Below are 16,294 nucleotides of genomic sequence, written 5' to 3' on the forward strand. Positions count from 1 at the left end.
TCAAAATGTTTATCATTGTGTTTACTTAACCTCTCTTGCCCCTGTTAGTCCATTTCATTTGTTGTACCATTATCTATAATTGCCCTTTACATGGCACCCCAAAGCAACCTCTGGAGCTGGCCTGTCTGCACAAACCAATTAAGCTTATTGTTATGTTTTACTGACAGGATATTTCAATGTGTATATTTATCTTCCAAGCCCCTGACAACAGAGACATGAATGGATTTCCAAACTTGTTTCAGGTTCATAACAGGGACCTTGAAATTCTTTAACTCTACCTTCTTAAAGGGAAAGTCAGTGAGTTCTAAAAACTGACCATCCATTCAATCCCTAACTCTAAGGCATAATACACTAACTATTTCCAAATTCTACTTAATTAAGCCTATTATACCTATATTCCATCACAATCATTGATCAGAAACTTAATTGGATCATCCATATAAATACTGTGATTATAAGAGCAGGTCAGAGATTGGGTATTCTGTGGTAAGGGAATACTTTCCACCTGCCTGGATGAGTGGAGCTCCCACAACTCTCAAGAAGCTTGAAACCATCCAGGACAAAGCAGCCTACTTGATTGGCAGCCCATCCACCACCTTAAACATTCACTCCCTGCACCACTGACACAATGCGGCAGTAGTGTGTACAGTGTAGACAAGCTGCACCAACATCACTGTTCCTGGGTCAAAATCCTGGAACTCCCTGTTAATTGTGTATCAATGATTTAATTATATGCACGTGGAGGGTGTTAACTGGGATCTTACTTGAGCACTTATAAGGAGGCTCTTACTGAGACTGGTGGAGGGTTTGGAATGAGGAGCTACATGTTTATAATCCTTTTACACTGTACAATAAAAGTGAAACTGCATAAAGATAGGCTCCAGCATTATCCTTCCACAACAAGCTTTCTGTAATTTAGCACTCCCTCATGAACAGCACTGTGGGTGTACCAACACCATATGGACTGCAACGGTTTAAGAAGGTGGCTCACCATCACCTTCTTAAGGGCAATTAGGGATGGGCAACAAATGTTGGCCTAGCCAGTGATGCCCACATCCCATGAACGAATAAAAAAAAGATACAGGTGGTGAAATTGGTCCACGCCAGCAGCGTAAAACAGGCTCATAGCAAATTAGCAGCCAACGTTCTACCGTGCCAGTTTTTATTTTACATTGTTTAGACGCATAGAAAAGTCATGGCACAGAAGGAGGCCATTCAGCCCATCGTACCTGCACCGGCTGAAAAAATGAGCTGCCAAATCTAATCCCATCTAAGCACCTGGTCCATAGCCTTGCAGGTTACAGCACTTCAGATACAGGTCCAGGTACCTTTTAAATGAGTTGAGGGTTTCTGCCTCCATCACCAATCTGGGCAGTAAATTCCAGACACCCACCACCCTCTGGGTGAAAAAGTTTTTCCTCATGTTCCCTCTAATCCTCTACCAATTAGCTTAAATCTGTGCCCCCTGGTAATTGACCTCTCCGCTAGGGGAAACAGGTCCTTCCTGTCTACTCTATCTAGGCCTCTCATAATTTTGCACACCTCAATGAAGTCATTGTGAAAATAGATAAGTCCCCTGGGCCAGATGGGATTTATCCTAGGATTCTCTGGGAAGCCAGGGAGGAGATTGCAGAGCCTTTGTCCTTGATCTTTATGTCGTCATTGTCGACAGGAATAGTGCCGGAAGACTGGAGGATAGCAAATGTTGTCCCCTTGTTCAAGAAGGGGAGTAGAGACAGCCCTGGTAATTATAGACCTGTGAGCCTTACTTCGGTTGTGGGTAAAATGTTGGAAAAGGTTATAAGAGACAGGATTTATAATCATCTTGAAAAGAATAAGTTCATTAGCGATAGTCAGCACGGTTTTGTGAAGGGTAGGTCGTGCCTCACAAACCTTATTGAGTTTTTCGAGAAGGTGACCAAACAGGTGGATGAGGGTAAAGCAGTGGATGTGGTGTATAGGGATTTCAGTAAGGCGTTTGATAAGGTTCCCCACGGTAGGCTATTGCAGAAAATACGGAAGTATGGGGTTGAAGGTGATTTAGAGCTTTGGATCAGAAATTGGCTAGCTGAAAGAAGACAGAGGGTGGTGGTTGATGGCAAATGTTCATCCTGGAGTTTAGTTACTAGTGGTATACCGCAAGGATCTGTTTTGGGGCCACTGCTGTTTGTCATTTTTATAAATGACCTGGAAGAGGGTGTAGAAGGGTGGGTTAGTAAATTTGCGGATGACACGAAGGTCGGTGGAGTTGTGGATAGTGCCGAAGGATGTTGTAGGGTACAGAGGGACATAGATAGGCTGCAGAGCTGGGCTGAGATATGGCAAATGGAGTTTAATGCGGAAAAGTGTGAGGTGATTCACTTTGGAAGGAGTAACAGGAATGCAGAGTACTGGGCTAATGGGAAGATTCTTGGTAGTGTAGATGAACAGAAAGATCTTGGTGTCCAGGTACATAAATCCCTGAAAGTTGCTACCCAGGTTAATAGGGCTGTTAAGAAGGCATATGGTGTGTTAGCTTTTATTAGTAGGGGGATCGAGTTTCGGAGCCACGGGGTCATGCTGCAGCTGTACAAAGCTCTGGTGAGACCGCACCTGGAGTATTGCGTGCAGTTCTGGTCACCGCATTATAGGAAGGATGTGGAAGCTTTGGAGAGGGTGCAGAGGAGATTTACTAGGATGTTCCTTGGTATGGAGGGAAGGTCTTACGAGGAAAGGCTGAGGGACTTGAGGTTGTTTTCGTTGGAGAGAAGGAGGAGGAGAGGTGACTTAATAGAGACATATAAGATAATCAGAGGGTTAGATAGGGTGGATAGTGAGAGTCTTTTTCCTCGGATGGTGATGGCAAACACGAGGGGACATGGCTTTAAGTTGAGGGGTGATAGATATAGGACAGATGTTAGAGGTAGTTTCTTTACTCAGAGAGTAGTAGGGGCGTGGAACGCCCTGCCTGCAACAGTTGTAGACTCGCCAACTTTAAGGGCATTTAAGTGGTCATTGGATAGACATATGGATGAAAATGGAATAGTGTAGGTCAGATGGTTTCACAGGTCGGCGCAACATCGAGGGCCGAAAGGCCTGTACTGCGCTATAATGTTCTAATTCACCCCTCAGCCTCCTCTGTTCTAAGGAAAACAACCCTAGCCTATCCAATCTTTCTTCAAAGCTGCAATTTTCCAGCCCGGGCAACATTCTAGGAAATCTCCTCTGCACTCGCTCCAGAGGAATTATGCCCTTTCTGTAATGCTGTGACCAGAACTGTACGCAATACTCCAACTGTGGCCTAACCAGTGTTTTATACAGTTCCAGCATTACATCCCTGCTTTTGTATTCTATACCTTGGCCAATAGAGGAAAGCATTCCATATGCCTTCTTCATCACTTTATGCGCGTCACTAATTAGATGACGAGGCATTTGGCTATTAATCTACACTCAATTGCTTGGGCGCCACTGTCGGGGGTTTACGTGGCCCATCCACTACAGACTACCTCCAGAGCAGCTTCTTTTGTTGGAGGACCAGGGGAGATTACGGTTTGGGCATCTAGTTAAGCTTTCACCTTGATGTCGGCCAAGCTTGGATATCAGAGACAACTGGGAAACGTGGCTGGTTCAGATTAGTTATTTGTTTGTCCAAAGACATATGTTACCCTTAGTCACATCATCTGATGTAAGTTTTAATAGTAATCATACAACAGTACACTAATAACAACAAGCACAAACAGCATCGCTAACCATCGCAACATAACAATCTCAACCTTAACCAAATCATTGTAAAAGAGTCTAACCGTGCCGCTCGGGTCTCGGTTACATACATCCGCAGCACGAAGCTGGGCTCATTTATATGGAGTCCAATTCTCACCTGTCACTGAAGATTTGCATCAATTCAAGTGTCAGGGAAATAGTCATTCTAGAAATTTGTTGGGCGACCGATCTATACTTCTGTATTTTAAGGAAGCCCATGAGACTGTTGTTTCTCTCGTGCCACTTTCCTCTCGCCCCCATTACGAATCCGAAGTACCTTAGTTTGGAACTTCCTGCTAATTCCTTGATCTCCTCATTTAGGCACTGGTATTTCAATCTCTTTTCCTCCCACGCTTTCTCCAATGCCATATTGTTGTCTTCATAGCGGACTGTTACATCGGATGATGGCAACTTCTCCCTCTTTCTGGAAAATGGTGTCAGGTTTCCAAAGGGAACTATCCTTTGCCTTGATCCTCGGCTCCAATCTTGATGTCCAACCAAAGTTTGCCACAAATTGCTGTAGTCGGTCTAATACTTTATTGTGACATTTAATTCGTGCATTTTTGACAAAGGGGCAACAACCCGAAATATGTGCGAGTGTCTCATTGGGAGCCTTGCATCTCCTGCATGATTTGATTGAATTCGGTCTTCCTCTGGTTAGGGTTGACCTTGTTGGGTAAAGTTTACATCTCAGCAACAAACTATTTATGATACGAGATGACTTAAGATGAAATGAGGTTTTGGTCCAGGTATTAGAGACTTTATCGTTTCGGAAGGTGGAAATGCCAGGCCCTTGGCTTTTAAGCTTTATCCATTTGTCAAATTCCACCTCCCTCCATGCAGCATATTTATTAACAGGCTTTGATTTATTTTAATTTTGCGGTGCCCAACAGGGTTCAGCGAGCTCTTCCAAATCCTCCATGTTACCATTTTTCTCAAACAGGAAGTCCTCGACCTCCTTTAGGACCTTGAATTTTCTGAGCCCTTCAATGGTTTCGGAGTTGTGTTGGCCTCTGAATTGGAAAGACGCCTGTATCACCGTGTCATTGGACATGTTTAGTGATTCTCTTTTACCGATTATTGCGGATGGAATCTGTATTTCTAATTTCGACATATACCTAACCCTCCATTTCTGTTGTTAGAATACAGGAGGCCGTCAGTTGTGTGAGACGGTAGGTGTAGGTATTTCTTAGTGGTATTTCTAATGATCTGGTCAAGTTTGATCAGTGTGTTTTGGGATGCCTCCGCCAGGATCAAATGAAAGTATAGCCCAGGGATAACATGCGTTTTAAGAATCTCAACCTTCTGAACTGGTTTTAGTGCTGCTTCACCAAGATTTTTCACCCAATAATTGAGTTTCTCCTCCCAATCGTCCTCTGCCACTCCTGCCCAAGGATTGATGCGGGCACCCAGGTATTTCTCTGTTTCCCCAGGTGGGATGTATGAGATGGTCTCCTCTTTTAGCTGCCAATTTTCCTTATGATTATATCAGGTCTTTCCCTTACATGAGAAGTGAAACCCTTTTGTTTTAGAGGCATTGATTGTAAGCCCCGTGTTATCACAAGATGATTGAACCAGATTGAGGTTTTGTTTCATCCCAGCGTGAGAATCACTTGGGAGGGCAATGTCATCAGTGAAGGCTAACGCTGAGCAATTGAGTTTTCTTTCACCGAGAGGTATACACACTCCAGCACTTGCATTCTCTATTGTACACATCAGTGGATCCAAAGCAATGTTGAATAATATGGGTGAAAGGGGGTCACCTTGTTTCACTCCCCTCATGATATTTATTGGCTTAGTCTTGGTTTTGCTACCTTCGACCACCGTGGTATTGTTAGTATATAAATCTTCGATCAGGGTTATAAAGTCTTTGGGTAGACCCATTCTTACCAAAGCTTTAGAAAGTAGCTTACGGCCAATTGAGTCCAACGCTTTCGCCAGGTCGATAAAGACAACAGCAAGGCCTTTATGATTATTCTTTGCACCCTTAATTATGTTCTCCAATACTGTGATGTTTTCGTTACATCCAGGCGTGCCTGTAAGGAAACCCTTCTGTCTTGGGTTAATCCTGACTGCTTCACTCAGTCTTTTAGCTATGATCTTAGTGAATAATCTTAATAACATTGGGCCTATGATAATGGGCCTCCAATTATCAATGTCTTTCAGGGACCTGTGGACATGCACTCCAAGGTCTCTCACTTCCTCTACCCCTCTGGAAAATATTGTCAAGGTTTTTAATTTCAAACTGAGTAATTGTGACGGTGAGACGAGGAAATGAGTCTCCCAAAAGAGTTTGAACTATTGTGCTGTGAAGTTAAATGGAAAGAAGGTCAGGTGCGGTGAAAAATCATAGATCATAGTATCAGCTGCCGATTCGCTCTGAGCCCAATTTACTCTGCTCGAGTAGAACAATTTCATCCCCCACAGACCAAGGGTATCTCCACTATATCCTATTAAGAATTCCCAGGCAGATACTCCACATATTAGACGCAGTATAAAGCTCATTCTACACTGTACCATCAAACACTTCCAGGACAGGTACAGTGCAGGTTAAATACAGTGCAAAACTCACTCTAGAGAGAAGCTACCTCTACACTGTTTCAGTTAACAGACCCAGGGCAGATAGAGCACAATAAGATATAGAGTTCAGTTCCCTCCCCAAAGTCCCATCAAACACTTTTAGGACACAGCAAGGGTTTGATACAGACTATAACTCCCCCACACTACTACATGAAACACTAACAAGGAAGGTGGAGCACAGAGTGAATTATCAAATAAAGCTCCCTGTACACTATCCCATCAAAACTCCCAGGGCAGGTACAGAAGGAGTTTGCATAGATACAGAGTAAAGCACCAACTGCACTGTCCCATCAAATGTTTCCAGGGCAGGTACAGCACAGGCACAATATAGAATAAATTTCACTCCCCACTGACCCATGAAACACTTGGAGGGAGCATACAGCATGGACTAGATACATCTTCTAGAAGGCGTTTGATAAAGTGGCACATATGGACTGGCCAGCAAAGTTGAATATTATGGAATACTTCCCACTCCAGGATTGTGGGTCCTGAGGTGACTGAATAGTCCAGTTCTGGATCTGCACACTCTGCCACAGGTGGGGCAGGTGGTGTTTGGATGGGATGGCGAGTGGATGGCATGCTCAAATTCCTGAACACACCTTCCGCTGTTTGCATTTGTTCGGTGCCTGGGCATGTCGACATTGTTCGAACTGGCTGGCACCATCGCGGATATTCCTTCTGCATTTTGAGCAGTCTCAGGCAAGAGATTCCCATGAATCAGTGGAGATGTCACATTTATTCAAGGAGGCTTTAAGGACATCCTTGTATTGTTTCCTCTGCCCTTTTGGTAGCCTCTTGCTGTGACAGATGTTGGAGTAGAAAGCTTGTTTTGGGAGTCTTGTGTCAGGCATGTGGATGATGTGGCCTGTCCAACGTAACTGACTAGCTATGACCAGTGTCTCGATACTGGGGATGTTGGCCCGAGAGAGGTCACTGATATTGGAGCGCCTGTCCTGCCAATGAATTTTCAGGATGTGGCGGAGGCACCGCTAGTGATATCTCTCCAGGGCTTTGAGATGTCTGCTGTACAGTGTCTATGCTTCCAACGCATACAGGAGGGCAGGTAACACTGCGGCCCTGTAGACCATGAGCTTGGTGCCAGGCTTGAGGTCTTTGTCATCAAATACTCTTTTCCTCAGATGACCAAAGGCTGCGCTGGCACACTGGATCTGATGCTGAGTTTCATCATCGATGAAAGCCCTTGCTAAGAGGAGGCTCCCAAGGTATGGGAAGTGATCTACACTGTTCAGTGGTTCACCATGGATCTTGAGAGGGGGCAGTGCTGCGCTGTGGGAGCAGGCTGGAAGAGGACCTTTGTCTTCTGGATGTTTAGCTTAAGGCCCATTCTTTCATACACTTCTGTGAATGCAGCGACGAGGGTTTGAAGCTCAGTCCCTGAGTGTGCGCATATACAAGCATCGTCAGCATACTGCAGCTTGATGACAGAGGTTGGACTGGCCTTGGTTCTGGACTGGAGGCGATATTGATTAAATAGTTTCCCGCTCATCCTGCCAAGTAGATCTACTCCTGCAGGGAGCTTCATGGAGATGAGGTGGAGTGTTGCGGCAAGGAAAATGGAAAAGTGTGTTGGTGCAATGACACAGCCTTGCTTGACCCCAGTTTGCACTCGGATTGGATCAGTGGCAGATCCGTTGGTGAGGATTATAGCTTGCACGTTGTCTTGCAGCAGGCAGAGGATGTTGACGACTTTCTCCGGGCAGCCAACTTTGAGGAGGATGTTCCATAATCTCTCCCAGTTGATAGAGTCAAAGGCCTTCATGAGGTCAAAGGTGGCCATGTATAAAGGTTGCTGCTGCTCCCTACATTTTTCTTGGAGTTGTCTTGCTTTGACGATCATGTCCACTGTGCCTCTTGATGGACGGAATCCACATTGTGATTCCAGTAGGAGTTCTTCAGCCACAGGGGGGTGGTTGAGAAGGATTCTTGCGATGACCTTCCCTGTGGCGGATAGCAGGGATACCCCTCTGTAGGTACCGCAGTCGGTCTTGTCGCCTTTTTTGAAGATGGTCACAATTACGGTGTCTCGGAGATCCCCTGGCATACTCTCCTCCTTCCAGATGAGAGAGATGAGACCATGTATTTGTGTCAAGAATGCCTTTCCGCAATATTTTAGAATTTCGGCAGGAATTCCGGCTACACTGGCGGCCTTATTGTTTTTTAGCTGTCGAATGTTCCCAAGAAAAACAAGCTGATCCTCCTCGGAGACTTCAATGTCAGAGTTGGGAGGTGTGCTTGGCCAGGAAGGCGTTGAAAGGGCTAACACCAACAGAATCCTTCTGACAAAATGCCTTGAACATGGCCTGATCATAACGAACACCCTATTTTGTCAGAGAGACAAATACAAGACCTCATGGCAGCGCCCTCACTCCAGGCATTGACATTTGTTTGACTATATTATCGCCCAAGCAAAGAACTGCAAGGATGTTCGCATCACCCATGCCAAGATTGGAGCTGATCACTGCTGGACCGACCATCACCTAATCTGTGCTGCTATCTCCATAAACCCAGTCCAAAAATGGCAGCAGAAGCACTGCCACAGGAAAATCAATGTTGATGTTATCAAGGACTCTGTGAAGAAAGACCTACTCAGGCAGCGTCTTACAAGTAACTTGGCAACGCTCAACGAATAGGAACCACAGAATGTCCACAATGCCTGGTCTACCCTCAGAGCTACCACAATCAGCACTTGTGAAGATACTCTTGGTTTCTTGACCAGGAAACATCAAGACTGGTTTGACAAGAACAACCAGGAGATCCAGGAGCTATTAAATCGCAAGTGCAAGGTGTTCCTAAACTGGAAGCATCACCAAAATTCAAGGGAAAAAAAGCAGGTATACAAACAATTGAAAGCCGAGGTTCAACAAAGAACAACTGGTGGGCTGAAAGAGCGCAGGAAGTAAAGCAACTCACTGACAGCCACGACATGGATTCTTCAGTGCAGTGAAGACCATTTATGGCCCAAGTACCCAAGGACCTACCACTGAGAGCAAAGATTGGAGTGGCACTGATCAAGGACAGAGAGGCAGTCAGCACTGGTTGGAAGGAGCACTTCGACGATCTCCTCAATCGCCACTCAGTCCTTGATGCGAGTGCCCTGGACCACATTCCCCAGCATGCTACCCGCCACAACCTCAGCACAACTGCAGCCCGAAATGAGATCAAAAAGGTCATGGAATAAAAGGAACAGTGGTAGCATGGATATGAAGTTGACTGAGTGACAGGAAACAGAGATTAGTGGTGAACTGTTGTTTTTCGAACTGGATGAAGGTATACAGTGGGGTTCACCAGGGGTCGGTACTAGGACTACTGCTTTAGAGAGGGTACAGAAAAGGTTTAGGAGAATGGTTCCAGGGATGAGGGACTTGAGTTACATGGCTAGATTGGAGAAGCTGAGATTGTTTGCCTTAGAAAAAAGAAGGCTGCAAGGAAATTTGATAGAAGTGTTCAAAATCATGAGGGGTCTAGACAGAGTAGATAGAGAGAAATTGTCCATTGGTGGAAGGGTCAAGAACCAGAGAACAGCAATTTAAGGTGATTGGCAAAAGAACCAAGATGAGGAAAAAGTGGTTAGGGTTTGGAATGCAATGCCTGAGAGTGTGGTGGAGGCAGATTCAATCATGGCTTTCAAAAGGGAATTGAATAAACATCTAAAGAGAAAAAATTTGAAAGGCTACGGGGAAAGGATGGGGGAATGGGACTAGCTGAGTTTCTCTCAGAGTTCCAGCACAGACATGATGGGCCGAATAGCCTCCTTCTGCACTGTAACTATGATTCTATGAAGTAAGGTTCACACTACACTCCCAGGGCAGGTACACTACAGGTATATGCACAGTAAAGCTCCCTCTGCACATAGAAATATAGAGAATAGGAGCAGGAGTAGGCCATTCGGCTCTTCGAGCCTGCTCCGCCATTCATTATGATCATGGCTGATCATCCAACTCAGTAGCCTGTTCCCGCTTTTGCCCCATAGCCTTTGATCCCTTTAGACCCAAGAGCTATGTCTAACTCCTTCTTGAAAACGTACAATATTTTGGCCTCAAATGCTTTCTGTGGTAGCGAATTCCACAGGCTCACCACTCTCTGGGTGAAGAAATTTCTTCTCATCTCAGTCCTGAAAGGTTTACCCCATATCCTTAGAATATGTTTCCTGGTTCTGGACTCCCCCACCATTGGGAACATCCTTCCTGCATCTATCCTGTCAAGTCTTGTTAGAATTTTATAGGTTTCTATGAGATTCCCCCTCACTCTTCTGAACTCCAGTGAATATAATCTTAACCGACTCAATCTGTCCTCGTACGTCAGTCCCGCCATCCCAGGAATCAGTCTGGTAAACCTTCACTGCACTCCCTCTATAGCAAGAACATCCTTCCTCAGATAAGGAGACCAAAACTGCACACAATATTTCAGATGTAGCCTCGCCAAGGCCCTGTATAATTGCAGCAAGACATCCCTGCTCCTGCACGCGAATCCTCTCGCTATGAAGGCTAACATACCATTTGCCTTTTTATCGCCTGTTGCACCTGCATGCTTACCTTCAGCGACTGGTATACGAGAACACCCAGGTCTCACTGCATATTTCCCTCTCTCAGTTTATAGCCGTTCACATAATAATCTGCCTTCCTGTTTTTGCTACCAAAGTGGATAACCTCACATTTATCCACTTTATACTGCATCTGCCATGCATTTGCCCACTCACTCAACTTGTCCAAATCACCCTGAAGCCTCTCTGCATCCTCCTCACAACTCACCCTCCCATCCAGTTTTGTGTCATCTGCAAATTTGGAAATATTACATTTAGTTCCCTCATCTAAATCATTAATATATATTGTGAATAGCTGGGGTCCTAGCACCGATCCCTGCAGTACCCCACTAGTCACTGCCTGCCATTTGAAAAAGACCCGTTTATTCCTACTCTTTGTTTCCTGTCTGCCAACCAATTTTCTATCCATCGCAAGACACTACCCCCAGTCCCATGCGCTTTAATTTTACATGCTAATCTCTTATGTGGGATTTTGTCTGAAGGTCCAAATAAACCACATCCACTGGCTCCCCCTCATAAACTCTACGAGTTACATCCTCGAAGAATTCTAGTAGATTTCTCAAGCATGATTTCCCTTTCATAAATCCATGCTGACTCTGCCCGATTCTACCACTGTTCTCCAAGTGCTCTGCTATAAAATCTTTGATAATGGACTCTAGAATTTTCCCCACTACCAATGTCAAGCTGACTGGTCTATAATTCCCTGTTTTCTCTCTACCTCCCTTTTTTTTTGCACTGTCCCATTAAACACTCCAGGGGCAGACACAGCGCTGGTTGAAATCAGAGTAAAGCTACCTCTACTCTGTTCCATCAAACATACCCATGGCAGGTACAGCATGGCAGATACCAATTAAAGCTCCTTCTAAACTGATCCATCAAACACTTAGCTGGCAGGTACAGCACAGGCTAGATACAAAGTAAAGCTTCCACTACACTATACCAAACTACAAGGCAAGATTACACAAACTATGGTTGTATTCCCTGGAATTTGGAAGGTTAGGGGTGATCTGAATGAAGTTTTCAAGATGTTAAGGGGAACAGATAGGGTAGAGAGAAAATATTTCCACAGGTAAGGGACTCTAGGACTAGTCTTAAAATTAGACTTTCAGGAGTGAAATTAGGAAACACTTGTACAATAAAAAGTTAGTAGAAGTTTTGGAACTCTCTTCTGCAAATGACAATTGATGCTAGATCAATTAATTTTAAATCTGAGATTGATAGATTTTGTTACCAAAAGTTATTAAAAGATATGGGTCAAAGGCAGATATATGGAGTTAGGTTGGGGATCAACCATGATCTCAATGAATGAAGAAGAAGCTCAAGGGGCTAAATTGTGTACTCCAGTTCCTATCTTCATATGTACCTATATAACACTCCAATGGCAGGTACAGCATGTGTTAGGTACAGAATAAAGCTCCCACTACACTATCCCTTGAAACACTCATAAGGCAGGTACAACACAGGTTAAAGTACACAAAGTCCCATCAAACTTTCCCAGTGCAGATGCAGCATGGATGAGTAATGCTCCCTCTCCTCTGACCCATCATATCCTCCGAGGGGAGGTACAGTACAGGTTAATACAAAGGAAAGTTCCCTCTACACTGTCCCATCAGTCTCTGGACAGATACAGCAATGGTCAGATACAGATTAAAGCTCCCTCATACTCCCAGAGCAGGTACAGAATGGGCTAGATACTGAGCCAAGCTGTCTTTACACTTCCCTTGAAACATTGAAAAGGCTGGAACATCATCAGTTACACGTTGAATTAAAGCTCCTTTTACACTGTACTTTTAATCACTCCAACAGCAGTTCTGCAATAGATTAAATAAAGTGTAAAGCTCCCTCTACACTATCCCTAGAAACACCCACAAGACAGTTACAGCATGGGTTAGATACAGAATAAAGCTCCCTCTACACTGTCCCATCAAACATTCCAGGACACATATAGCACTGGTTCAGAGCGAAGCTTGCTCTGCACTATCCCATCAAACAATCCCAGGGCAGTTACAGTATAGAGTATGAGCAGAGTAAAACTCCCTGTATAAGAACAAAAGAAATTCCTATTTGGCCCTTTGAGCCTGCTCTGCCATTTGGTAAGATCATGGCCAATCTACCTCAACTCCATCTTCCTGCAATATCCCCAAATCCCTTAATTCCCTTAGTATCCAAAAATCTATCAACCTCTGTTTTGAAATATTCTGAGACTTTGACACCCAGTTCTAGACTCCCCAGTGAGCATCTACCCTGTTCTACTCAACCTCTCTGCATAGGACAATCTCCACATCCTAGGAATCAGTCTAGTCAGCCTTTGTTCTACTCTCACTAGGGCAAGTATATCCTTTCTTAGGTAAGGTGACCAAAACTGTACACAATACTTCAGGTGTAGTCTCACCAAGGCCCTATATAATTGTAGTATGACTCCTTTATTCTTTTCTTCAATCCCTTTGTAATGAAGCTAAAATACCATTTGCTTTCCTAATTGCTTGCTGTCCCTGCATGTTAACTTGCTGTGATTTGAGTAAAAGGACATCCAGGTCCCTCTGAATACCAGCATTTCCCAGTCTCTCACTATTTAAAAAATATTCTACTTTTCTATTTTTCCGACCAAAATAGATAACTTCGCACTTCCCCACATTATACTTCATCTGTCATGTTCTTGCCCACTAACTTAACCTGTTTGTATCCCTTTGCAGCCTCTTTGTGTGCTCACAACTCAGTTTTCTGCCAACTTTGCATTGTCAGTGAACATGGGTATATTACACTTGGTCCAATTATCTGGGTCATTAATGTGGATTGTAAATAACTGAGGCCTGAGCACTGATCCCTGTGGTACCCTGATAGTTCCATCCTCCCAACCTGAAGGTGACCCATTTATTCCTACTCTCTGTTAACCAACCCTCAATCGATATTACCCCAGTCCTTTGTGTAATGATCCCTTGTGTGGCACCTGATCGAATGTTTTTTGAAGATCCAAATACACAACATTCACTGGTTCCCCTTACGTATCCCTACCGTTAGAACCTCAAAAACAGATTTGTCAAACACAACTTCCATTTCATAAATACAGAAGCAAATACTGAAGATTTGCTGAAAATCTGAAACAAAGACAAAAAGCCCTGGAAATACTCAGCAGGTCAGACAACATCTGTAGAGAGAAAAACTGAGTTAGTGGTTCCGGTCGATGACCTTTCACTGTTAACTTCCACTAATTGCTTCCTTGTTCTATTCCTGTAGAAACATTTACAACATGTTTTTATGTCTCTTGCTGGTTTATTGCCATATTCTCTTTTTCTTCACCAATTTCTTGACCTGAGTTTTAAAATCCTCCCAATCCACAGGCAACATTAGAAACATCTGTCTTTAATCTAAAACTGCGTTTAATTTCTCCTGTTAGCTACACTTGGACCGCTTTTGCCATGGGGGTTTTATTTCTTAAGGGAATGTATATTTGTTGCTAATTATGAATTAATTATTTAAGTGTTTGCTTTACAACTATCCCATCAAACACTGCGGGCAGGTAAACTGTGGCTGAGATGTTTCCTTTCGATGTCTCTGTGTTTCATTATGGGATCAGTTGCAGTAGGGATTTTTGTGAAATGAAACTTTATTCGTGTTATTCCTTCACATTGATGTTTATTTGTTAATTTAAACTGGAGGGGTGGGCGCTATTATAGGGAGGAAAATATTCAGGGTATGGATTAAATATCCCCAGTACGCTTCCCTTTAGAATGAGGGAGGACCTAAAATACAGCACAAATGTACCACCTCAAGACTGGGAGAGCACTTTCGGAAATTCAAACCGAAATATTTTGTAACTAAATGAAATTCATCAGTAACAGCAACCCTGATACAGAAAGCAATTGATGGTGGGAATGTTACCATATGACCGGACCTGGGTAATTGTGTGTTAATTAGCATTGATATCGCAAATGATGAAAATCTATTCGAACGGATTGGAACGTGAACACATTGAAAGGCCTGGGAGTGTACAAGGTAGGAATTAACTGAACCAAGAAAAAGTATAAACCATGCAAATTAAGTGACTCTGGACTCGATCAAACTCACACAGAGGTTGTACCGGGATAATAGTAAAGTCTCCGATGCTGATGTTTGATGTTTGACAGTGTTGGTACAGTGAAGACTCCACCCCTTTGGAGTGGCGTCGAGTCCACAGCTCCACCCCTCGGGGTGTACATAGAGCGCAGCTATTGCCAGCTTCGCTTGTAAACTCAGCAGGATAGTTACTTCACTCCGTACTTCCATCATTGGCGATTGCGACTTAGATATTGTGTGCAACTGACTGCGAGGGTGACCTGTTTTTTTCAAGTCTTGGGGCGGTGAGTTGGAAATTGGGCAGGGTTTCTGAGTGTTGGGACAGTGAGCTGGGGTCTCTCTCAATGTCAGGACAGTGAACTGAGGTCTCTCCGAGTGTCAGGACAGTGAGCTGAGTGTCTCTGAGTGTCCGGACAGTGAGCTGAGGGTCTCTCTCAATGTCAGGACAGTGAACTGAGGTCTCTCCGAGTGTCAGGACAGTGAGCTGAGGGTCTCTCTCAATGTCAGGACAGTGAACTGAGGTCTCTCCGAGTGTCAGGACAGTGAGCTGAGGGTCTCTCTGAGTGTCCGGACAGTGAGCTGAGGGTCTCTCAGTGTCGGGACAGTGAGCTGAGGGTCTCTCTCAATGTCAGGACAGTGAACTGAGGTCTCTCCGAGTGTCCGGACAGTGAGCTGAGGGTCTCTGAGTGTCCGGACAGTGAGCTGAGGGTCTCTGAGTGTCAGGACAGTGAACTGAGGTCTCTCCGAGTGTCCGGACAGTGAGCTGAGGGTCTCTGAGTGTCCGGACAGTGAGCTGAGGGTCTCTGAGTGTCAGGACAGTGAACTGAGGTCTCTCCGAGTGTCGGGACAGTGAGCTGAGGGTCTCTGAGTGTCCGGACAGTGAGCTGAGGGTCTCTCTCAATGTCAGGACAGTGAACTGAGGTCTCTCCGAGTGTCCGGACAGTGAGCTGAGGGTCTCTGAGTGTCCGGACAGTGAGCTGAGGGTCTCTGAGTGTCCGGACAGTGAGCTGAGGGTCTGTGAGTGTCCGAACAGTGAGCTGAAGGTCTGTGAGTGTCCGGACAGTGAGCTGAGGGTCTCTCTCAATGTCAGGACAGTGAACTGAGGTCTCTCCGAGTGTCAGGACAGTGAGCTGAGGGTCTCTGAGTGTCCGGACAGTGAGCTGAGGGTCTCTGAGTGTCCGAACAGTGAGCTGAAGGTCTGTGAGTGTCAGGACAGTGAGCTGAGGGTCTCTGAGTGTCAGGACAGTGAGCTGAGGGTCTCTGAGTGTCCGGACAGTGCGCTGAGGGTCTCTGAGTGTTGGGACAGTGAGCTGAGGGTCTCTGAGTGTCCGGACAGTGAACTGAGGTCTCTGAGTGTCCGGA

The sequence above is a fragment of the Heterodontus francisci genome, chromosome 20 (assembly GCF_036365525.1).
Source record: "Heterodontus francisci isolate sHetFra1 chromosome 20, sHetFra1.hap1, whole genome shotgun sequence".
Classification (NCBI taxonomy): domain Eukaryota; kingdom Metazoa; phylum Chordata; class Chondrichthyes; order Heterodontiformes; family Heterodontidae; genus Heterodontus; species Heterodontus francisci.